The sequence below is a fragment of the Heterodontus francisci genome, chromosome 40 (genome assembly GCF_036365525.1).
Source record: "Heterodontus francisci isolate sHetFra1 chromosome 40, sHetFra1.hap1, whole genome shotgun sequence".
Classification (NCBI taxonomy): domain Eukaryota; kingdom Metazoa; phylum Chordata; class Chondrichthyes; order Heterodontiformes; family Heterodontidae; genus Heterodontus; species Heterodontus francisci.
In genome coordinates, this window is record NC_090410.1 from 6,423,834 (window position 1) to 6,449,266 (window position 25,433).

Consider the following 25,433-nt stretch of genomic DNA (forward strand, 5'->3'; position numbering starts at 1 on the left):
TCAATGCACGTTGTTGTTGCTGTTGTTAAGTGTCAGGTGCAGCTTGCATTCCAGGGTCTGTAATAACGTTGTTTGAATTTTTAACCGCAGTTTGAAGGGAAGTAATTTCCCTTGCAATGTTCCTGCAGTCAGCAGATTAATCTAGAAAACCATGAACACCAAACGTTCTCATTCATAACATTCCTGTCGTCGGCCAGGAAACATTCCCACAGGTAGGTGGGCCGAGCCTGGCCCACTGTCAACCTGCTGGTGAAATCCTGTCAGGGCAGAGCAGGAGGGAAAAGGAAACTAGAGCCTCTCCGAAAAGGTCGAATTAAAAAAAGTCATTTTCCTCCTTGCTTACTTTAGCAGAAAAGGTAAAATTTGGGGATACAGCAACACATTTTCACTGCAATGTCGTCCACTGAACATCTTGGAAACTTTGCCAGAAAGAGTAGTGCAGTACTCGTTGACCCGCACGCAGACTGACTTTCTGATGAGATGTTAAACTGAGGCCCTATCTACATTCTCAGAGAAGAGCAGGTCATGCCCAAGATTTACCGCTCAACAAACAAACAAACAAACTAACTGCGCAAAAATTAATGATGTGGCAATTATCTCAAGGTGCTGTATAAAGTCCAGTTCTTTCTACCTTTGGTTAGAAGAGAATCAACTCAGCACAATACGTATTCAAATTCCCGAGCACTCCAATAAGCAGCAGGTGCTGAGCAGCCGGTGGCTTTATTCACTGTAATCACTAGGATCTCTCATTGCGAGACAAGCAAGCCCACCCCTTCCCAGCCAGACTTCAAAATAAAGCCTTCCAGCCTTCTGAACTACACCCAGGAGCATTGGGACATGACGCAGTAAAGGATGACACACGCCATCGAGAGGAACAGGGCACTTCCTGGAATCCCTGCCCCGAGACAGAGTTCTGGGCCAGTTTGTCCACACCCACACTATATTTACAAGCACACACGCCCCCACATTTAACTCGCTGTAACCCAGTGAGCTAACAACATCCTTCTCCTTTCTGCTCCCACACCAACACCTCCCCCCCGCCCCCATCTCCAAGGCACTTTTTACATTGATGCCTGGCTGCTGGAATTTGCATCTTCCTGTGCCTGCCTCTCCCATTTACTTCTGTTCCTGGGCTTCACTGTCGGAGATGCCGTCTTTCGGATGAGACGTTAAACCAAGGCCGTGTCTTCCCTCTCAGGTGGATGCAAAAGATCCCGTGGTGCTATTCAGAAGAGCAGGGGATTCTCCTTGGTGTCCTGGTCATTATTTATTTATTTCTCCCTCAACCAGATTATCTGGTCATTATCACATTGCTGTTTGTGGGAGCTTGCTGTGTACAAATTGGATGCAGTGTTTCCTACGTTATAACAGTGACTGCACTTCAAAAAGTACTTCATTGGCTGTCAAGGGACGAGCTGAGGTTGTGAAAGGCGCTATAGAAATGCAAGGCTGCCTTTCAACATACAACTACAACAGTCCATGGTACTTGTTAAAAGCTTTGGTGTGTAATAAAGGACACCGTACCTTTACGAGCAAAGCTCAGCTCAATACTGCTTTGAACCCTGAAAACACATTCTCAGAATACCAGAGGTAGTCAGGATTAATGCTCCCTCAGCAACTACTTGGAAAAGGGAGCCTCATTATCTAACAGTCTGTCAACGCAATCTCTGACTCACAACCTATGCCTATGGCCTTAAGAAGTTGGCTGTGTATTTCCCAACTCACCAAGTCCCCATCCATTATCTTCGTTACTGGTTTGAGGTATTAAATGCACAAATGTTTAACCCTTTTGTACGCCATCACGGCATGTGTTATTTTAAACGAGGGTGTCAGCCTAAATACATCTGGTGACAAAATAGCAGACGGAAACATTGGTGCTGCCCCAGATAGTCCACCAGCAGTACTGAAAAAAACCTCTGTAGCTTTACTCTCCTCTCGCACACAGGCCCCGCCCGACTAAATATCTGATGGATGTCAAAGATCCCCTGGTGCTGTTCAAAGACTGGCAGGGAAGTTCTCTCCAGTGTCATGACCAGATTTCCTACCCCAGAAAACATCTCAAAACTATCCCCCCACCAGCAAAAGTTATCCCGTCATTATCTCTTATGCAGTTGGTTGGGAGCTTGCTGTGTGCAAATTGTGTGCTGGTTGGCCGACATAACAGTGACTGCACTTCAACAACAAAAAACAATGCATTGCCAGTGAGCCACTCTGAGATGTCCCGAGGTTTGTTATAAAGACTTTTCTCCCCTTTGTTCCAAGAACTTTTATAAAGGAACAAGTCTTTACACTTGCTCCCCACTTCGAGAGCACCTAGTCACCAAACTTGCCGTGTATAATTCCAATACTGATGTTAACCTCTCCTGTTTGGACAAGTCAACCAGACCCAATTGTTCCTCTTTAAAACGGCAAGTAGGTACTCGACTTCATTCAGAAACACGCACATCTGCCCAGGAGGCTGACTACGGTTGGAAACTTTCTCTGGCTCTCAAACATTTGCTCAGGGCACGCAGTGACGTGTGAATCGACAGGCTGGGTTTACTGACAAAGCCAACTGCAACTCAATTGCTTCAGTAACAGCACTGGCCAAAGGGCAGGCAAGTAATGTGGCCTGGAGCTCGTCACTGACAGCAGACTTCTCACTGAATCCTCATTGTGCAACATATGCAAATCACACATGCCGACAAGAGAAAGGCAGACTTGCATTTCTATAGCAGCTTTCAGAACCACAGGATGTCCCAAAGTACTTTACAGCCAATGAAGCACTTTTTAAAAAGAAGTGTTGCAATGTAGAAAATACAGCAGCCAATTTGCACACAGCAAGTTCCCACTAACAGTAACAGGAGTATGACCAGATAATCAGTTGCATTTTAGTGATGTTTGATTGATATTGGCCAGTTCACCAGGGACCACTCACTCCCTGCTCTTCTTTGAAAAAGTGGCCATGGGATCTTTTGTGTTTACCCAAGAGGATAGATAGGCCCTTGGTTTAACGTTTCATCTGAAAGATGCCATCTGACAGTGCAGCAGTCCTTCAGTACTGCACTGGGAGTATCAGCCTGGGCTTTGCGCTCCAATCTCTGGAGTAGGACTCGAACCCACACCCTTCTCACTCCAAGGCAAGAGTACTACCTGCTACGCCTTAGCTTGTGGAGTTTGAAGAGATGGGCACCAGGCTGCTTCAGGAAGTAACAACCGAGAGCTGGGAGAAAAAGAAGTAATTCAGGAGACAAGAGGCAAAAAGAAAAATGGTGGCCTGCCTTTAAGAGGAAGCTAGCTACGTATAAGAGGGGAGAAATGAATAGGAGGATATGTTGATGGAGTGAGATGAAGTAGCGTGGGAGAAGGCTTATGTGGAACATAAACACCAGCATGGACCAGATTGGCTATATGGCATGTTTCTGTGCTATAAATTCTAAGTAATACTTTTTAAAGGCTGGGCCACTGTGGTAACAAAAGCAGGAAAACGGAACAAGATAGGGAGATAACAGAACACAAAAAAAGATATAACAGGAGAGATTGGAGTCGGTGCATATACAGAGAGAGTGCACCATCCAATTTAAACTCCGATCAAAAATTTCACTCAGAAACCAAAGAAGGGTCTGTTGTTCGAGATGGTGGTGCAACGTGTATGGAAATAGTGGCAGTTTCTGCAACAATCCTTGTGGGGGACGGGGGGTGGGGGGGGGGGGGGGTGTAGGCGGTGGCTGTGGGTTTCTTTATTAGCAGGGCGTTGCAGTGTTGGCGCACTGACCCTTCACCTCCCAAGTCAAATCAAGCCAGGTTTGTGACCTGGCTAAAATGTAACATGTACCCCCTCAAAATTTTTTCCTTTAATATATAAACTCCCGATCTTGTGCTCCTCCCACTCTAATCTTGGGATGACCTAAAAAAAGGTGCTCAGCCAACTCCAACTCAGACTCAGACACGTGGGATGCAAGTCAGTTCGGTCTGCTGTCTGGGAACTTTCTTGCTTAAATCCTACTTGGGAGAGCGTTAAAGTTCTTCGTGGGCACGAGTCCACATCTCCAAGGCATCCAGGCACCAAGTTATCAGCTTCGCTCAGCGACCATGAAAGATGACTGGAAAATAATTACCACATTGCAGCAGGGGGCACCCCCCGATTTGGGCCCTTGTTAACTGAGCCTGGAGTAATATGGGAAGCCTGGAATTAGGCCCAAGATGGTTCAAAAGTATTTAGCTGGCTGTGAAGCACATTGGGACGTCCTAAGGTCATGAACAGACGCAAAAATAAATGTAAGTTCCTTCTTACTCCACAGAAAATCCATGCTGGGTCCTTTAATTACAATATTAATCCAGGGTAACGCAGTCCCTCCATTATTCAATGGAATTTACAGATTAGTTCTGCAATCAACAATGTAATTAACACTAAATACCCTGTAATTACACCAATCAAAATACACAATCACTAACAGTTTAGTTACGTGGAGGACTATCTACCCTTACGTTCTCTCTAAATTTGGTAGTTTTTCTGTTCATTGTTGAACCAGAGGTATCATTTATTGGTATTTCTTCCCCCCACCCCGGTATCAATTATTTCCCTTCCATCCTAATCCTGCGTGACCTTCAAGCTCATGAATGATAGGAAAGGCAACTCATGCTAGATTTTTCTTACATTGATTTACAGAACAAAAACCAGGCTATTCGGCCCAACTGGTCTATGCTATTGATTATGCTTCACAGGAGCCTCCCACCCTATCAACATATCCTTCTATTCCTTTCTCACTCATGTATAAAATGCATATTCGCTTCAACTACTCCTTGTGGTAGCGTGTTCCACATTCTCACCACTCTCTGGGCAAAGAGGTTTTTCCTCAATTCCCGATTGGATTTATTGGTGACTGTCTTATATTTATGGCATCTAGCTTTGGTCTCCCCCACAAGTGGAAATAATTTTGCTATGTTTACCCTGTCAAAACCCTTTTCATAATCTTAAAGGCCTCTCTCTTAGGTCAGCCCACTGCTTCATTCCTGATGCTCATAGGGAGGATGCGAAGTTTGAAGATAAATCACAGAGGAAAAATATTCACGCATAGGGTGGTTAGAATGTTGAAATACATAGTGCTTTTTATTCTCTTTAAATTTTAAAAAAAGGCAATTGGATGTTTTCTTGCAAAAGATGAATTTTAAAAGGATGTGGGGAACCAATAGGAGAGTTTATTTTTATTAATTCATGGGATGTGGGCGTCACTGGCTAGGCCAGCATTTATTGCCCATCCCTAATTGCCTTTGAGAAGGTGGTGGTGAGCTGCCTTCTTGAACCGCTGCAGTCCATGTGAGGTAGGTACACCCACAGTGCTGTTAGGAAGGGAGTTCCAGGATTTTGACCCAGCGACAGTGAAGGAACGGCGATATAGTTCCAAGTCAGGATGGTGTGTGACTTGGACGGAAACTTGCAGGTGGTGATGTTCCCATGCATCTGCTGCTCTTGTCCTTTGAGGTGGTAGAGGTCGCGGGTTGGAAGGTGCTGTCTAAGGAGCCTTGGTGCATTGCTGCAGTGCATCTTGTAGATGGTACACACTGCTGCCACTGTGCGTCGGTGGTGCAGTGAGTGAATGTTTGTAGATGGGGTGCCAATCAAGCCGGCTGCTTTGTCCTGGATGGTGTTGAGCTTCTTGAGTGTTGTTGGAGTTGCACCCATCCAGGCAAGTGGAGAGTATTCCATCACACTCCTGATTTATGCCTTGTAGATGGTGGACAGGCTTTGGGGAGTCAGGAGGTGGGTTACTCGCCTCAGGATTCCTAGCCTCTGACCTGCTCTTGTAGCCACGGTATTTATATGGCTACTCCAGTTTCTGGTCAATGGTAGCCCCTAAGATGTTGATAGGGGGGGATTCAGCGATGGTAATGCCATTGAATGTCAAGGGGAGATGGTTAGATTCTCTCTTGTTGGAGATGGTCATTGCCTGGCATTTGTGTGGCGCGAATGTTACTTGCCACTTATCAGCCCAAGCCTGGATATTGTCCAGGTCTTGCTGCATTTCTACACGGACTGCTTCAGTATCTGAGGAGTCACGAATGGTGCTGACCAATGTGCAATCAGTGAACATCCACACTTCTGACCTTATGATTAAAAGGTCATTGATGAAGTAGCTGAAGTTGTTTGGGCCTAGGACACTACCCTGAGGAACTCCTGCAGTGATGTCCTGGAGCTCAGCTGATTGACCTCCAACAACCACAGCCATCTTTCTTTGCACTAGGTATGACTCCAACCAGCAGAGAGATTTCACCCCCTGATTCCCATTGACTCCAGTTTTGCTAAGGCTCCTTGATGCCATACTCGGTCAAATGCTTGTCAAGGGTAGTCACTCTCACCTCACCTCTTGAGTTCAGCTCTTTTGTCCTTGTTTGAACCAAGGCTGTAATGAGGTCAGGAGCTGAGTGGCCCTGGCGGAACCCAAACTGAGCGTCACTGAGCAGGATATTGCTAAGCAAGTGCTGCTTGATGGCACTGTTTTTGACACCTTCCATCACTTTAATTGATTGAGAGTAGGCTGATGGGGCGGGAATTGGCCGGGTTGGACTTGTCCTGCTTTTTGTGTACAGGACATACCTGGGCAATTTTCCACATTGCCGGGTAGATGCCAGTGTTGTAGCTATACTGGAACAGCTTGGCTAGGGGTCTGGCAAGTTCTGGAGCACACGTCTTCAGTACTATTGCCAGAATATTGTCAGGACCCATAGCTTTTGCAGTATCCAGTGCCTTCAGTCATTTATGGATATCACGCGGTGTGAATCGAATTGGCTGAACTCTGGCATCTGTGATGCTAGGGACTTTAGGAGGAGGCCGAGATGGATCATCAACTCGGCACTTCTGGCTGAAGATTGTTGCAAATGCTTCAGCCTTATCTTTTGCACTGATGTGCTGGGCTCCCCCATCAATGAGGATGGGGATATTTGTGGAGCCACCTCCTCCAGTTAGTTGTTTAATTGTCCACCACCATTCACGACTGGATGTGGCAGGACTGCAGAGCTGAGATCTGATCCGTTGGTTATGGGATCGCTTAGCTCTGTCTATTGCATGCTGCTTATGCAGTTTGGCATGCAAGTAGTCCTGGGTTGTAGCTTCACCAGGTTGACACCTCATTTTGAGGTATGCCTGGTGCTGCTCCTGGCATGCCCTCCTACACTCTTCATTGAACCAGGGTTCTCCTGGCTTGATGGTAATGGTAAAGTGGGGGATATGCCGGGCCATGAGGTTACAGATTGCGGTTGAGTACAATTCTGCTGCTGCTGATGGCCCACAGCGCCTCGTGGATGCCCAGTTTTGCATTGCTAGATCTGTTCGAAATCTATCCCATTTAGCACAGTGATAGTGCCACACAACACGATGGAAGGCGGGACTTCGTCTCCACAAGGACTGTGCGGTGGTCACTCCTACCAATACAGTCATGGACAGATGCATCTGCAGCAGGCAGATTGGTGAGGACAAGGTCAAGTATGTTTTTCCCTCGTGTTGGTTCCCCCACCACCTGCCGCAGACCCAGTCTAGCAGCTACGTCCTTTAGGACTTGGACAGCTCGGTCAGTAGTGTTGTTACCAAGCCACTCTTGGTGATGGACATTGAAGTCCCCCACCCAGAGTACATTTTGTGCCCTTGCCACCCTCAGTGCTTCCTCCAAGAGTGGGAATAGACGAGGTGGCTTGAGGAGAAAATATCAGCCTAGTCGAGATGGGCTGAATGGCCATCTCTGTGATGGATCACTCTAAGATGGTGCAAGTACCTGTTGTAGATTATCAGAGCAATATTGGTTCAGTTGAGCCAAATTTTGCAAAAAGCTGTCAAAATACAAAAGATCCCCGTCTATGCTACACCACTGCCACTGCTCCCTCCATCCACCTCAGCCGTGGCTCAATGGGTAGCACTCTTGCATCAAAAGGTTGTGGGTTCAAATCTGACTCCTAGGACATGAGCACACGCCTACACTCCTAGCTCAGTACCGAGGGAGTGCTGCACTGTCGGAGGTGCCGACTTTCGGATGAGATGTCAAAACCGTGGCCCCGTCTGCCCTCTCAGATCTGACGGCCATTATTTCGAAGGGAGTGGGGGGTTTCTACCTGGTGTCCTGGCCAATATTTATCCCACAACCAACATCACTTTAAAGGGAGATTATCTGGTCAATAACTTATTGTGAAAACCTGCTGTGCACAATTGGCTGCCACATTTTCTCCATTACAACAGTGGCTGCATTTCAAAAGTACTTCACTGGCTGTCAGGCACTTTGCGACATCCTGAGGTCGGGAAAGGTGCTATGTAAATGCACATCTGTTTTTCTTTAATTCTATCTTAATAAAACACAGAGGGTGATGTTTTGAGAATGGCACTGTGTGAGATCCCAATTTCCTATTGGACCTCACTGATGCCCTTAAGAAATATTTTTAGCTTAAGGCGTGACTTAACTTCTCTCGTGAGACACTTACAGCACGGGAATACAGGGTGCGATTTGCAACCTAGCAACTTGTTTCTATGGCAATGAGGACCAGGGTAAATGTTATGAGGCACAAGGGATTCCCGGTCAATATACAGTAATTGTTGCTGAGTGCTTTAGCAGCGTCAACAGGAATTCTTCAAAAATGATCCTTTAAAAAATTAAGGGTCAAGTCATCTTCTAGGTTCAGGGATGATTTTAATGAAAAAGGCGAGTGAGGGAAAATGTAATTTTTCCATCAAGATCTCTGCAAAGGGATTTGCTCCTCATTTAGCTCCGAAAAACATCCCTTGAAGACTCGCCCAAGTGGGACTGTTGCTTCGACATGGCTCCTTTCTCCAATTATGTTTTCTTTACTTCCCTCTCCTTTGAAAAGCTCCCCGCCAGGCTGGTTCCACAGAGGAGACATTAGTGCCAACGCCGGGGGAGCAACTCTTTGCCCGAGCGTTGGCTGCTCGACCAAAGGGTCATCACGGCCAGGCTCAGTTCTGCCCTCACCCGACGCATGTACACGCGCAGTTTGCACTAGGGTAGAAAGAAGGAGTGAGCACTAACATTCCCTCGAATTTCTTTTTGTTGTGCATGGCCTACACGTTTACATGCATGGTCCTTTGCGCAGTATCTTAAAAGGGGTGACTTGTTTGTATGCGGTGACGCACATGGGCAGCTTAGAGAGAATGGCAGGAACCCTGGCGAGTTGTCCCATCCCAACCCTTCCCTAATCTGGGGAACAGAGACCAATTACATAAAATGCACAGCACACAAACAAGCCATTTGGCCCAACAAATCCATGCTCCACACGAGCCGCCGTCTCACCCCATCAACATATCTTCAATTCCTTTCTCTCTCATGTGTTTATCCAGTTTTCCCTTAAAAGCATCTATGTTAATCACCTCAACCGCTCAGAGTGGTAGCAAATTCAACATTCTCTAGGTAAAGATATTGTAATGCCACATCTGCGCTCCCAACAGACATCAGATAACTTAACTTCACACGGCTTACAGGAAGATGGGTTAACTTCTCATCCGAAAGACAGCACCGCCGACAGTGCAGCACTCCCTCAGTGCTGCAATGGAGTGTCAGCCCTGATGATTAATCTCCAAACACTCAGCAAAGAAAAATCAGAGGGGCATTAAAAATGTTATTTTTAATTTCCTTCTGCATATTTTATAAAAAAATATTGCAGATGGGGAATAAAGACTGTTTTGACTAACAGTTAAGAACCATCCTCTCAGGTAACCAAGCATCTGTTTACCAATTAGCCATGGGATTGTGGGGCACCATGAGGGTGGAGAGGTCAGGCTACCAATGGTGGGAGTGTTGGGGGGGGGGAGAAGGTGGGGGGGGGGGCAACACGTCACATGATGAAACATCCAGGAACAACATAGAAAATAGAAAATAGGAGCTGAAATAGGCCATTCGGCCCTTCGGGCCTGCTCTGCCATTCAACAAAGATCATGGCTGATCGTCTAATTCAGTATCCTGTTCCTGCTTTCTCCCCATATCCCTTGATCCCTTTGGCATTAAGAAATACATCTATCTCTTTCTTGAATATATTTAATGACTTGGCCTCCACTGCCTTCTGTGGTAGAGAATTCCACAAGTTCACCACCCTCTGAGTGAAGAAATTTCTCCTCACCTTGGTTCTAAATGGCATACCCATATTCTGAGACTGTGACCCCTGGTTCTGGACTCCCCAGCCATCGGGAACATCCTTCCTGCATCTAGCCTGTCTAGTCCTGTTAGAATTTTATAGGTTTCTATGAGATCCCCTCTCATTCTTCTAAATTCTAGTGACTATAGGCCTAGGTGACCCAATCTCTCCTCATACGACAATCCTGCCATCCCAGGAATCAGCCTAGTAAATCTTCTTTGCACTCTCTCCATGGCAAGAACGTCCTTCCTCAGATAAGGAGACCAAAACTGCACACAATACTCCAGATGTGGTCTCACCAAGGCCCTGTATAACTGCAGTAAGACATCCTTGCTCCTGTACTCAAATCCTCTTGCAATGAAGGCCAACATATCGTTCGCCTTCTTAACTGCTTGCTGCACCAGAATGCTTGCTTTCAGCGACTGGTGTACAAGGACACCCAGGTCTCGTTGCACCTCCCCCTTTCCCAATCTATCACCATTCAGATAATAATCTGCCTTTCTGAACCAGAGTTGGTAACATTGCATGTGCTGGAGGAAAACTAGGAGGCGGGGGAGGGGGAGGTTGTGATAAAGTTTAAAGTCAAGAAGGAATTCTTTATACAAGATAAATATAACAGCCAGAAACCTCAGGTTTCCACGAAGAAATATTCAGAGTTTCTATTAGATCACAAGAGGCAATTATTCTCTATTCGATGGGTCAAAGAATCAATTATTCGGTAAAGTCAAGTCAGAATTACTAGAATCCTGGAGAGAGAAGGGTTACACCAGAACTTCAACTACTGGAACTAGTCCTGGCAGAGTTACAAGGATCTACCCCTCTCACCATCCTGTAAGTACATCACCAGGTGACAGGTATGCAAGGTATTAACACACAAAGCATTCTGCAATGTGGAACCTGGAATCTAAGTGGCTTGTTGCTGGAGTGCTGAAAAGGAAACAGACCCTGGGTGGTTTTAGATCATCCCTTGCCAGTTATTTCACACTCCCAGAACCAGGTTTCAGTTAAATTCACAGCCAGTTAGACATGCCCATCCTCCCATAGTAGCACAGCGGCTTAAGGAGAGATAGCATCCGAGCCAAAAACCAGCATTAATTTCACCTCCGCAACCCCCCTCATCTCGCCTTACCTCCACTGAAACTGTTTTGTCACCTCTAGTCTTGGGGTGGGGTATCAGTGCAAAGGGGAGCATGAGTGTCAGCAGCTTGTGTCACACTCTGCCCGATTTTCTCGATCACTGGCTCCCGTTCCCACGCACACACGCAACAAATTTAACCCCCAATTTCTCCTATGTTCTCCTTGCCGGCCTCCCAGCCTTTGTAATCTCCAACCTGTCTCAAAATTCAGCCATCTGCATCTAGTTCCACACTGAGGCTCAATCAGCCATCAGCCTTGATCTCATTCACCTACAATGGTTCCCTGGCCCAGAATCTATGGAGTTTATAGTCCTCAGCAGCTGTAGCTCAGTGGGGAGCACTTTCACCTCGAGGCGGAGGGCCACGGGTTCGGCACACTTGCAAAGCTCAACATGCCTCCAGTTCTGTTGCGATCCGTTTCTCCGCTGAAGCAGGTCTTTACATTGCATTTGTGCTTTCTTTCCCAGTGGACAAACACTTGCTGCCAATGTGCACAATTCGGCCTGTTGCCAGGGCCAGTGTGTACACAGCGGCAAGGATTTCAAACCTCACTCCCACAGTAAAAAATACCAGAGGCCCATTAAAGTAACACAAGCCTCATGCAAGTGTTTTGACTGAGAGTGAGGCAGCTCCATCCCAGTTAGCTGGTACATGGACCATAGGAGAGGGACAGAGAGATATGCAGAGAGAGAGAGAGACACACTCATCTTCTTCTTTGGCCTCCTTGTCTCGACAGACAATGGGTAAGCGCCTAAAGGTAGTCAGTGGTTCGTGAAGCAGAGTCTGGAGTGGCTATGAAGGCCAATTCTAGAGTGACAGGCTCTTCCACAGGCGCTGCAGATAAAATTGGTTGTCGGGGCTGTTACACAGTTGGCTCTCTCCTTGCGCTTCTGTCTTTTTTCCTGCCAACTGCTAAGTCTCTTCGACTCGCCACACTTTAGCCCCGCCTTTATGGCTGCCTGTCAGCTCTGGCGATCACTGGCAACTGACTCCCACGACCTGTGATCAATGTCACAGGACTTCATGCCGTGTTTGCAGACGTCTTTAAAGCGGAGACATGGATGGCTGGTGGGTCTGATACCAGTGACGAGCTCGCTATACAATGTATCCTTGGGGATCCTGCCATCTTCCATGCAGCTCACATGGCCGAGCCATCTCAAGCGCTGCTGGCTCAGTAGGGTGTATATGCTGGGGATGTTGGCCGCCTCGAGGACTTCTGTGTTGGAGATACGGTCCTGCCACCTGATGCCAAGGATTCTCCGGAGGCAGCGAAGATGGAATGAGTTGAGATGTCGCTCTTGGCTGACATACGTTGTCCAGGCCTCGCTGCCGTAGAGCAAGGTACTGAGGACACAGGCTTGATACACTCGGACTTTTGTGTTCCGTGTCAGTGCGCCATTTTCCCACACTCTCTTGGCCAGTCTGGACATAGCAGCGGACGCCTTTCCCATGCGCTTGTTGATTTCTGCATCTAGAGACAGGTTACTGGTGATAGTTGAGCCTAGGTAGGTGAACTCGAACCACTTCCAGAGCGTGGTCGCCAATATTGATGGATGGAGCATTTCTGACATCCTGTCCAATGATGTTCATTTTCTTGAGGCTGATGGTTAGGCCAAATTCATTGCAGGCAGCTGCAATCCTGACGATGAGTCTCTGCAGACACTTTTCTGTGTGGGATGTTAATGCAGCATCGTCAGCAAAGAGGAGTTCCCTGATGAGGACCTTCCGTACTTTGGTCTTCACTCTAAGACGGGCAAGGTTGAACAACCTGCCATCTGATCTTGTGTGGAGGAAAATTCCTTCTTCTGAAGACTTGAACGCATGTGAGAGCAGCAGTGAGAAGAAGATCCCAAACAGTGTAGGTGCGAGAACACAGCCCTGTTTCACGCCACTCAGGATAGGAAAGGGGTCCGATGAGGCACCGTTTGCTGAATTGTGCCTTTCATATTGTCATGGAATGAGGTGATGATACTTAGTAGCTTTGGTGGACATCCGATCTTTTCTAGTAGTCTGAAGAGACCACGTCTGCTGACGACGTCAAAGGCTTTGGTGAGATCTATGAAAGCAACTAAGAGGAGCATCTGTTGTTCGCGGCATTTCTCCTGTAGCTGGCGAAGGGAGAACAGCATGTCAACGGTGGATCTCTCTGCTCGAAAGCCACACTGTGCCTCAGGGTAGACACGCTCAGCCAGCTTCTGGAGTGTTTAAAACAACACGAGCGAAGACTTTCCCCACTATACTGAGCAGAGAGATTCCATGGTAGTTGTTGCAGTCACCCTTGTTCTTATAGAGGGTGATGATATTGGCATCGCGTATGTCCTGTGGTACTGCTCCCTCATCCCAGCACAGGCAAAGCAGTTCATGGAGTGCTGAGAGTATAGCAGGCTTGACACTCTAGATTATTTCAGTGGTAATGCCGTCCTTTCCTGGGGCTTTTCCACTGGCTAGAGAATCAACGGCATCACTGAGTTCCGATTTTGTTGGCTGTACGTCCAGCTCATCCATAACTGGCAGAGACTGGGCTGCATTGAGGGCGGTCTCAGTGACAACATTTTCCCTGGAGTACAGTTCTAGGTAGTGCTCCACCCAGCAGTCCATTTGCTTGCGTTGGTCAGTGATTGTGTCCTCCGATTTAGATTTGAGGGGGGCAATCTTCTTGATGGTTGGCCCAAAAGCTCTCTTAATGCCATCATACATTCCTCTGATGTTTCCGGTGTCGGAGGCCAGCTGAATATGACTGCATAGGTGTTGCCAGTAGTTATTTGCACAGCGCCTGGCTGTTCTTTGTGCAGCGCTTCTGGCTACTTTAAGTGCTACAGATGTTAACTCGCTGGGGGCTTTCTTGTAGTTCAACAGTGCAATGCGCTTAGCGGCTATGACAGGTTTCAGCTCTTCAAAGTGAGATTGAAACCAGTCTGCATTCGGCTTCTCACGTTTGCCAAAGGTGGTCATTGCTGAGTCATAGATGGTGTCTCTGATGTGGGCCCACTTCATCTCTGCATCCCCTGCAGGAGTGTTTTAAAGGGCTTTTTCAAGTGAATTTAGAAACTTATGTAACAGCTGTGGATAAGAAATTCTGTTAGTGTTGTGTGCCGGCAGCCTTTCTGCTTGGAGTGATGCAGCTTCTTTGGTTTGAGTCTAACTTTGCTGCACACCAGGGAGTGGTCGGTGTCGCAGTCCGCACTGTGGAAGCTGCGCGTGATTTGGACACGGTTTATAGAGGCTCGCCTTGTGACGATGAGGTCCAGCTGGTGCCAACAACGTGATCTTGAGTGCCTCCACGAAACCTGGTGACAGGGTTTAGTGTGAAAGAACGAGTTGGTGATGCAGAGGTTGTGATAGGTACACAACTCCAGCAGTCTCTCACACTCACAGTTGCAATTATATTGCACTGTTCACATGCTTAGGACATCTAAAAAGCACCGATCAACCAGTGAAGTACCTTTTGAACTGTAGTCACTGTTGTAATGTAGGACAAGCGACAGCCAATACGTGAACAGCAAGATCCTGAGGTCGACAGTGTTTGAAATACGGGATGAGAGTTGACAGAGGCTTCTGTTTTCAACACATTCTCACTTCTCTCCCATAGAATCCCCCACCCTCCAGCACTGTTGCTAAGAAACCCTCAATGCATACTGCCGATGTGTGCAAACCAGCGAGATCCATTTGCAGCTCAATCTCCTCACCCAAGACCATGTGTGTGCTGACCTGCCTGTAACACACAGTCTTGCCCAGCTCTGCAATGAGGAGATTCATTTATAGCTCTCTCTCTCTCTGTCTCCACCCACCCCCCGCCTTCCTCCCCACCACCGCCCAGAACAAGCAAAGGCAATGGAACATGGATCTCAGCTTCCATGAGTGAGAGGACCCCCACAACCCCCCAGTAAATCTGAAAAGAACTAGCCATCCCATCATTTCTCACTCCACTTCCTGAGGGCAATCAGTCTTGCAAGAAACTATAAGAATCACATTTATATCACATTTCAGAAGCAACAAATGCCACGCGTGAGAGAGTTCCTCAGCATTTCAGCAACTGTAGCTGTGTAGACAAATAAAGACATTTTGTACACAGCAAGATCCCACACATTAGCAACACCCTGGCTCCGCCTCCCCCCCTGCCCCACCCACCCCCATCACTACCATTAACAGCCCATAACCACTTGTGACTTAGTCTGGTACTGATCAGCCCAGTATTCTCTGGGGATGAGACTTATATGGAAAATAAAAATCTGTATTTGCTCTAATTCTAGGTCTTTGTATTGCAGGTGAAGACCACACACACGACATTGGAAACCTAACGACGGCACTGAAAATAACCCCCAAATGATGCCTCACCTCACCGCAAGGCACAGACACCACCATCTGAATGGCAATCTTAAGGGGATGCTTTTCAATTCTGTTCAAGAGGGCCTCTGTGATTAGAGAACACAGAAGCTTTCATTTCCTCCAACATTAAAAGGAAAGCTGACAAATACGGGGTCGCTGTCATTTTAATATTTTATTAGTCCTTAAGGTTCTGAATCCAACAGCCCAACTCAAAGCAGCAATTAACAAAAGACGCATTTAACTTTCAGCGCCCCTTGGGATACCAATCTTACATAATCTGGATCGCGGCTGTAGATCAGACCCTGCAAAGCACTCCCCACATCCCACGTTGGGTTTAAGCGAGGTGTTAAATTTCATTTAAAAAAATTTTTTTTGGGGGGCGGGGGGGGGGGGGGGGAGGTGTGGTTTTATAGAATTCAGTCAAACCTGAACATCAAAAGGAAACATAATTCTGCTTTGAAGAGGTTCATTAGCATCAGCCCCTCATCTCCATGACAGGGAATTGATCAAACTGCCCCACTCACAAGGACGAGGCTGCAGAAGCTCAGAATGTGGTCAATCTGACACAGACTTGAGCTATTTGATAAACTGACTATTCAAGGCTGTTAATTGTTAGCTATTACATGGATGATAGCAGAACTGGAAGGATATACTGGTCAGGATAAGCTGGGGCTCTTTTGCCTAAGGAAAAGAGAAAGAGAAGGCGGAAGATTGATCTAATAGAGATCTTTAAAATTATGAAGGGGCTCAATGGGGTAGACGTAGAAATGTTTCCACTTAGGAAGGAGAACAAAGTGTTAGTGGTGCAGAATAGCAACAAGACTATTCCATCACAGATTTCCTTCAGCTGTCTCGACGTAAACTCTGGAATTCCCTCCCTATAGCGCCCCCATATCTCTCTCTTCTCCTGTAGCTGTGAGCTGTGCCTAGTGGTCACACTCTCGCCTCAGAGATAGAAGGCTGTGGATTCAAGGCTCACTGCAGAGAGTGAAGCAGAAAAATACAGGCTGGTTCTGCTGGTACAGTACTGAGGGAATGCTGCCCTGTCGGAGGTGTCGTCTTTCAAACGGGACATTCAACCCGGGCCCCCACTGCCCTCTCAGATGAGCATAAAAGATCCCGCAGCCACTGTTTTGAAAACTAGGCGTGTGCTCCCCAGTTTCCTGGGCCAATACTTCTCCCTCAACACAACATCTCTAAGAGATTATCTGGCTATTAGCTCATTGGTGGGAGCTTGCTGTGCACAAACTGGCTGCTGTATTTCCTACATGACAAAAGTGACTACACTTCAAAACAGTACTTCGTTAGCTCTAAAATGCTTTGTGACATCCTGAGGTTGTGAAAAGTGCTATATAAATGCAAGTCTTTCTTTCTCAGCCCCCTACAGCCACGTTGCTGTAGTCATGGCAACTTTCAGCGGTGTTTGAAGATAAATGCAGCCTCAAGGCTGGGCTCTTTGAATTTCAATGCTGCAGGCTGGTCTACGAATCCTGCTATCTTTTGTTTGCCTCTTCAGGCTCTCAGTGACCCCTTATCACAGGGGGAAGCTGCAGGGTTTAATCCAGAATGCCCCAATGAGCATCTGACTGGCGACTGGAGGGCCCTGAGCACAGCAGGGCTTGGAACAGGAACAGACACAACAGACGCCTCAGCTCCCTCCCTGCGTGCCTGCCAGAAGGATATTTTGACCAGATGGACATGTGAGGAGGCCTGGTTAGTAAACCATTCAACAAGGAGTAGAGAGCAAAGGGGAGGGGCGGGGGGGGGGGTGGGAAAGCAGATGCAAAAGAATTTTTGTTATGCAAATATACAGCAGCTGGAAATTACCACAGCACATCAAAAAAGATCCTGAAGGAAAAGAAGATGATTCGCAAGCCTGCTCACCAGAGCCAGGCCCAAGCAGAGAGATGGCTTTTGCACAGGCCCCCCAAACTACACAGGATTGCAGCTGGAATGACTTACAGTTGCAATGCTACAGTTTGCCATTAGACATAGCTCAATGGGTAGCACTCCTGCCTGAGTCAGATGGTTGTGGGTTCAACTCCCACTCCAGAGACTTGAGCCCAAACTCTAGGCTGATACTCCCAATGCAGTACGGAGGGAGTGCTGCACTGTTGGAGGTGCCGTCTTTCGGATGAGACGTTAAACCAAGGCTCCCCCCACCGCCCTCTCAGGTGGGTGCAAAAGATCGCACGGTACTATTTCCAAGAAAAACAGGGGAGTTCTCGCTGGTGCCCCGGCCAATATTTATTCCTCAACCAGCATCACAAAAAAAACAAATCACACTGTTGTTTGTGGGAGCTTGCTGTGTGCATATTGATTGCCAGGTTTCCTACATTACAGCAGTGGCTACAAAATGCTTTGGGACGTCCTGAGGGCGTGAAAGGCACTGTATAAAATGCAAGTTCTTTCTTTTTTAAATAATAGAACCAATTTTGGCGCAGAGGAGAATTAAGTGGAGATCGAGATCAGTGCCGGGCCACTCAGAATCGATAAATCCGTGCAAACCTTGCAGCAGAAGAACCTGGCTCGATAATCCCACCAAGGGAGACGAGAAGCCCAGGGTGACCCTAAGCCTGTTAGAAAAGAGCCTTTCAAATGAGGAATGTTAATCTTTACTCTTGTGCAAGACTTATCCTTCTTGGTTGGATTTAAGCTTCACAAAGAGTACACAGCTGTCCCAAAAGAGGTTTCTTTTTAAAAAAAAGCAAATGCATAAACAAGAAAAGGATTGTGGTTACGAGACCACAGATGGTCGATAGGCCTTTTTTTGGATCTTTGAAATGATTAATATAAATGACTTTGGACCCTTTATGTGAAGGGGAACCTGATCGTGTGTCAGCCACAATAGTGTTGTGGGTGCCATCGGGATACCCCTCCTCCTCCCCTACAAATATCCTCCTAATGATGCCACTGTCCACAGATGAGTGACTTGTCACTGCCTGAACAATGGGCCGCAGGCGTTCGACACTGGTCTCCACCCAGAACCAGTGTCTAATTTACTCTGGGGCCCCCTCAGCCCATTCGGAGTGAAGCAAGTATCTCTCCACCCCCCACCCCCGGGACAGACTGGAGAAGATCAGGCATGGGCTGGGGTGCAACCAATCACCCTTTGTCCAGGCACAGCAGGCTGGACTTAATCAGCATGGGGAAAGTCAAGGCTTCATAACAGCTGAGTGCAACCCATGGGGTTGGCAAAAGTATTAAAATTGAGAGAGAGAGAGAGAGAGAGAGACGTACACATAGAGAAAAGGGGGGGGGGGGGGGAAAGAGAGAAAGAGACACACACACACACACACACACACACACACAGGGGAGAAAGAGACAGACAGGCTGAGATAACAACTAACATTGCTTTGAGTGAGCAGCTGCTTCAAGTTGAGCCGACACCAGCTGTGGGTTCAGCCCATCTTCACCAGCTGTAGGGAAAAATGTGGATGGTGAAGCGGGTGGGAGGTGCAGGACAAATAGTCAACATAGAATTGTTTCCTCAGCTGCTGGTCTGCTACAGGCTGCAGCCAACAGCAAGGCGGCGACATCAGCTGCACTTATATTGGCAGGTGGAGGGAGTTTGTTAATGCAACATTACATTTATACCTAGTCTTTAAATCTAGTCTGTAGCAGGCACTGCACCCAACCCCACCCCAGCTCACTGTCCTCTCCCCTCCCCTCCCTTCCCTTGGCTGTAGCGCAGCCTGGCTCTGCTGCACAATATAGAGATTTGACTGCCGCGCACAGAGCTGGCTCACCATATTTAGCCGTGACTCAGCTGGTAGCACTCTCACCTGGGGAGGTTGTGGGTTCAAGTCCCACTCCAGGAGACTTGAGCACAAAATCTAGGTGGACACTCCCGGCGCAGCACTGAGGGAGTGCTGCACTGTCAGAAGTGATATGTTAAACCGAGGCCCCGTCTGCCCTCTCAGATAGACGTGAAAGATTCCATAGCACTATTCGCTGGGCAGGAGGGTGGGGGTCTCCTTGGTGTCCTGACTGATATTTATCCCTCAATCAATACAAAACCAATTATCTGGTCATTATCACCTTGGTGTTTGTGGGAGTTTGCTGTGCACAAATTGGCATTTTCTGCATTACAACAGCAACTACACTTCAAAAAGCACTTCATTGACAGTAAAGTGCTTTGGGATGTCCTGAGATTGCGAAAGGCGCTATGTAAATGCAAGTTCTTTATGATGGGGTGGGGAGGGAGCAGCTTGATGCATGTTTGTGGGCGTACTGTTTTCTGTGTGTTGCATCTCAACACACTTAAAGGCACTTCACTCCATTAGCGGACTTTCAACAGCGTATGGACTGGCAAACGTGGGAACTGTCACATGCACAGCAAGATCCCACAAACAGCAAATCAGCTATTTTTAAAAGAAAAGTCAGCAGAGCAGGCAGCCTCGATCGACAGCTCACCCGGGGGACAGTGCCTCTGTAAAATTCAGCAGTCCCGGTGAGGCCGGTGCCCGTGTGGATTTAGGGTCTCGCCTTGGGAATGTCGGCAGGATATTCAACCCACAACTTTTACTCAAGAGGCGAGAGTACTCCCAGCTAAGCCACTCGCTGTCTGGATTCCAGTCCAGCGGTGCCTACTTGGGGCAGGTGGGATATTGAAGATTGCACAGTGCAGGCGGATCCCAACCCTAGCAAGGAAAGGAGACGGAATGAAGAAAGCAAGCTTCCTACTTCATATAAAATAAAATAAGCGCACTTTATTGTGCCAGGAAACCTTGAATTGACAATAATGTTAACAGTATGAGGGGATGCATTAGGTCTAGTCATTAACAGTCTACCATTTCCTGGAATGCAGCCATCTTCCCAGCGCCAAACAATGTGTAGGGACTCTGTGCTGCTGCTGCTGGGGAGGTTCATTTTGGCAGACTCGATGTGTTTCAAGTGGGCTAAAAGTAGAGAGTTCATTCCTGCTCATGCTGTTTTTGCTTTCAAGACACGTCCCAACCAGACATTCAATACATGGACGTAGGGTGGGCTGGGGCCATTAAATTAATATTTAAATAAAGAAAGGTCGGGGGGTGCGGTGGTGGGGGGGGGGGGGAAGGGGGTGGGTAGGGGACTTCCCGCAGGTTACAGGAGCACAATCGTCCGCCCTCTTTGGTTTCTGAAGTACAAATTGCTGCCCCTGCCAACGCATAGCGTTACCCAGGGAGTGCACCCAAAATATATCCGCCCCTCAACTGAAGTGTGTCCGTGATATAACTCTAGGATGGGTGCAAAGGGCAAGAGCCTCTTGGTCCACCTCCCCTCTTTACAGATATGCAACTTCATGCATCTGCAGTGCTTGGGACCTAAGTATATTAGAGCCCATAGAGATCAATAAATTGCCCCGATTTCATTTCCTGACCTTTGCCCAAACTGGGGGGGGTTGATCTCAGGCAAATGGTGACAGCGATATGACAGCTACCCTGATCATCTCTCGATCTGAGAGAGGTGTGGGGGGTTGGGGGGGGGAAAAAGAGGGCCAGGAGTCCTTCCCCCCACCCCCCCACAGTCACTATGTCACCTCCTACTAGATTTGCACATGATGACCATTGGCTTAGGGACAGAAACAGGTTCTGCTGTGGCCTCACTTGGTTGAATAGCCCCACCAACACTCTTCCCATATGTGTGTGGACCCCACCGTCAGAGGGGATGGGGAAAAAACAATCTGACCCTCTCAAACACAAAATCCTTTTCGCTCCTCCCATATAAAAATTTCCAAAATTGACAACAAATTATTTCTCATCGAGTTCAACTCAAATACAGGTCACACAGTAGCTTAGTTGTTGTAGTGGGATTGGTCTACACAAGGCAGCCCATCGCAGAGTCTGGGCAGAATGTGATTACCACAGACCAATTCACCTCGCAGTTCCTTGGGGGTGGGGAAACATTACGAATTTCTGAAGGACCATTGTAGAATGTACAGCACAGGAGGGCGGCAATTCGCCCCCTCCCTGCTTGTGCTAGCTCTTTAAGGGCGCCGTTCAGTTAGTCCCTCACTCCCCTGACAGGGTGCATTTTGGAACTTAGGCACAGAGAGAGTCATTGTTTCCTTGCAATCCCATTCCCAATACTCAGACAATAAACTACAAACCACATGAGCCACACGCCTCAAGGATGAAGTCATCTGCACTTCTGGATAGGATTACTGCTTGCAAAGACTCCCGGATATCCTTTACAAGTATCCATTAGTCTGAAATCCCCGGATTAGATTCCAGCTGCAACTCCCTCTTGAGCATCCATTATTCCACATATAAATCATTGGGAATCCCTCTCTTAAGATTTGGACATGTAACTCACAACCATTATTCTTAAAACCCAATTATAAATAAGTAAACTAAGATACAAGGAATAAATTTCTAAATGATTCGATGGCCAATCCCATTAGTGACGTTTAAATGCAATTCGTGTTTTTGGAATGATGCGGGTATTTTTTTTTTTTAAAGCGGTCCCTCTCCCAAAGTTAGATTCAATTCAAAGTGCTTTTCAGACAACTAAATACTGTTTTGTGAAGTGTAGCCACTGTTGCAATGTAGGGAAACACAGCAGCCAAGTTGTGCAGAGCAAGCTCCCACAAACAGCAATGAGATATTGATCAGATAATCTATTTTTTTCTTGAGTGATGTTGGTTGACGGATAAATATTGACCAGGACACCGGGGAGAACTCCCCTGCTCTTCTTCAAAATAGTGGCCACGGAAATCCTTACGTTCACCTAAGAGGGGCGGATGGGGCCTCGGTTTTAACATCTCACGCGAAAGACATCTGTATCTTGACATATTGCCTCCTGGCATTGTGCCTTTATCAGATAGGATCGTGTGTAACTTTATAGAGTGCAATTTAGCACCTGGCTGACTGAACTGTAGAGTTTGTCAGCCCAACACTCTCTTTACTTTGGGAGAGGCGGAGGGTATAGGGCTGGAATCTGCAAATCCTGCACACACAGGTCATCTACTCATTATCTAACCTGCAACACCCTCCCCCCCCCCCCCCCCCCCCACCCCTAACCTCAGGCTGACAAATTGCTTTCATACACTCCAGGCCGCACACAGACGAGCCAGGAATACCCATTATCCGAGCCCCCTGTTCAAAGCCACACTTCTGCTTTTGTGCTCAGAGAGGAGTCTGCTCCTCCCCACCCCCCACATCCCCCCAAACCTCTCAGATGAAGGAGACATTGCCTGCCCATTGCTTCAGAGAAGAACTGACACTCTCCCGAACTCCCATTCTCCTTCGAGAGTTCACAACATACCCCACTTTCAAAAAAGTATTTTAAAAATCAATGGTCCTACACCTTCCTCCCCCTCACAAAAATAAGTGGAAACATTGATCAAAAGTAAGATTATGTGGGAATATAGGACTAGACAACAACAACCTGCATCTATAGAACACCTTTAAAGCTACAAAAACATCCAAGGTACTTCACAGGAGCAATTAGCAGACAATGTATGACACCCGAGCCACATAAGGAGATATTAGTGCAAGTGACCCAAAAGCTTGGTCAAAGAGGCAGGTTTTAAGGAACATCTTAAGCAGAGGGAGGTGGGGGTGGTGGAAAAGAGAGAAAGAGGGGAGGACAGAGTTTAGGACCTAGACAGGTAAAGGCACAGCAACCAGTGGTGTGGCCAAATTGATCCACCTGCCCTCTCAGGTGGATGTAAAAGATCCCATGACACTATTTCAAAGAGCAGGGAATGTTTATCCCTCAACCAACATCAGTAGAAACAGATTATCTGGTCATTGTCACATTGCTGCTTGTGGGATCGTGCGTGTACAATTTTCTCCCACAGAATCATCGCTGCATGTGAACGAAAGAAATTGCATTTAGTTAACACCTTCACAACCGCAAGATGTCCTAAAGTGCTTTACAGCCAATGCAGTATGTTTTGTTTTGAAGTGTGGTCACTGTGCTAATGCCAGCTAATTCGGATCGGGTTCTGTGCAACCTCCGTGGTTGAGTAGCTCGTGGGCACTATGGTGGGTTAGAGGACATCCCAGAGGGCAGGCAGCGTTCCTAGATCGTTACCTCTCTGTGCCTTCTGAAGAGGAAGGGAAAACATGCGTGAAGTGGTAATAGGTAACACTCTCACAGCATTGTGGCTCAGTCGCATCGCAGGGCAGGGCATGCCAGGGTGTGGTGGGGAGCTTTACTCTACACATAAAGCACGGGATACCCGACTCAATGCGCGAAGGCAAAGGATGTCCCACTCCCCAGCAGCTCACATTCATAAGTGTGAAACATAAACAGTTGGGCAGGGTACACAATGGGCAGCTGAACGGAAGCCCCCTGCTCGAGGCCGAGTCCACCTTTCAGACTAGCCACAGGAAACAAATGTGGAAACAAACACAGCAGATGTCCGGGCGCAGTTTGTATTCACAATTTGGATTTAGGCCAGGCTAAGCATTCATTGACACACACACACTTCCTAACGCCACAAGAGAAGGTGTACACCTTAGCAGCAGCTCACCCCCTCACCATCTGCCATTTATGATGCAGGCACAAATATGGGAAAGGACACACAGCTGCCAAGCTGGTGAGGAGGCAGGTTTGGAGCCAGACTCCTTCTCTAGATTAGCTGCCAATCTGAAAAGGGGCAGCACTGGTCACTGGGGAGACATTCACCAGAGAGAAGGCCACGAGTGTTAGCAACAACTCTCTCCGTGACCTGGTTGCAGGTGACGGGTAGGGGGAAAAGGGCAAAATACTTGGGTAAAAGGTCAAAGAAATCAGTTGGGGTCTTGCTTGGAAGAGAGAGGGTGGGACAGAGCCGGCAGCAAGGGATTCCACTCCAGTGATCTTGCTGAATCCTCTTCGGGAGGGGCTTTTTAATTCCTTCTGGGATGTGGGCTGACAAAGCCAGCATTCATCACCCATCCGTAATTGCTCGAGAAGGTGGTGGTGAGCTGCCTTCTTGAACCGCTGCAGTCCATGTGGGGTAGGTTATACCCACAGTGCTGTTAGGAAGGGATTTCCAGGATTTTGACCCAGTGACAGTGAAGGAACGGCGATATAGTTCCAAAATCAGGATGGTGTGTGGCTTGGTGGGGGGGGGAAACTTGCAGGTGGTGGTGTTCCCATGCACCCGTTGCCCTTGTCCTTCTAGTTGGTAGAGGTCACGGGTTTGGAAGGTGCTGTCGAAGGAGCCTTATTGAGTTGCTGCAGTGCATCTTGTAGATGGTACACACTGCTGCCACTGTGCACTGGTGGTGAAGGAAGTGAATGTTGAAGGTGGTGGATGGGGTGCCAATCAAGCAGGCTACTTTGTCCTGGATGGTGTCGAGCTTCTGGAGTGTTGTTGGAGCTGCACCCACCAGGCAAGTGGAGAGTATTCCATCACACTCCTGACTTGTGCCTTGTGGATTGGGTCTTTTTGTGCTGCTCCCCTCTCAGTGACCTTGCCGACACTCAGTATTTTGACTCACACTGGGCAAGGTACTGGAGTGATATTACTTTACCTCTAAAGCTATAACCACTCCCACCACCTCCCCAGTCTGGGCTGATCTAGGTCAGTGTAAAGAAAGATGTACATTTATATAGCGCCTTTCACAACTTCAGGACATTCCAAAGCACTTTGTAGCTAATGAAATGTAGTCATTGTTGTAACGTGTAGGAAACGTGGCAGCCAATTTGCGCACAGCAAGCTCCCACAAACAGCAATGTCATAATGATTAGATAATCTGTTTTAGTGATGTTAGTTGAGGATAAATATTGGTCAGGACACCGGGGAGAACTCCACTGCTCTTCTTCCAATAGTGGTTATGGAACCTATTACAGCCACCTGAGGGGGGCAGATGGGGCCTCGGTTTAATGACTCATCCAAAAGACGGCACCTCTGACAGTGCAGCACTCCCTCAGTAACGCACAGGAGTG

The 25,433-nt window shown here is 47.6% G+C and overlaps 1 protein-coding gene across 4 annotated transcripts in view; it reads right to left on the reverse strand.

Annotated features, from left to right (window-relative positions):
* Positions 1-25,433, reverse strand: part of numbl (NUMB like endocytic adaptor protein) — a 198,504-nt gene that overhangs the window by 69,987 nt on the left and 103,084 nt on the right. Inside the window, exon 1 of one of the 4 annotated variants that reach the window (XM_068018919.1) lies at positions 632-734. The exons of the other annotated variants lie outside the window; for them this stretch is intronic. The gene's annotated coding sequence lies outside the window, so the exon portion shown is untranslated. Of the gene's footprint in view, positions 1-631; positions 735-25,433 lie in introns of those variants that run through there. 4 annotated transcript variants of the gene reach the window in all.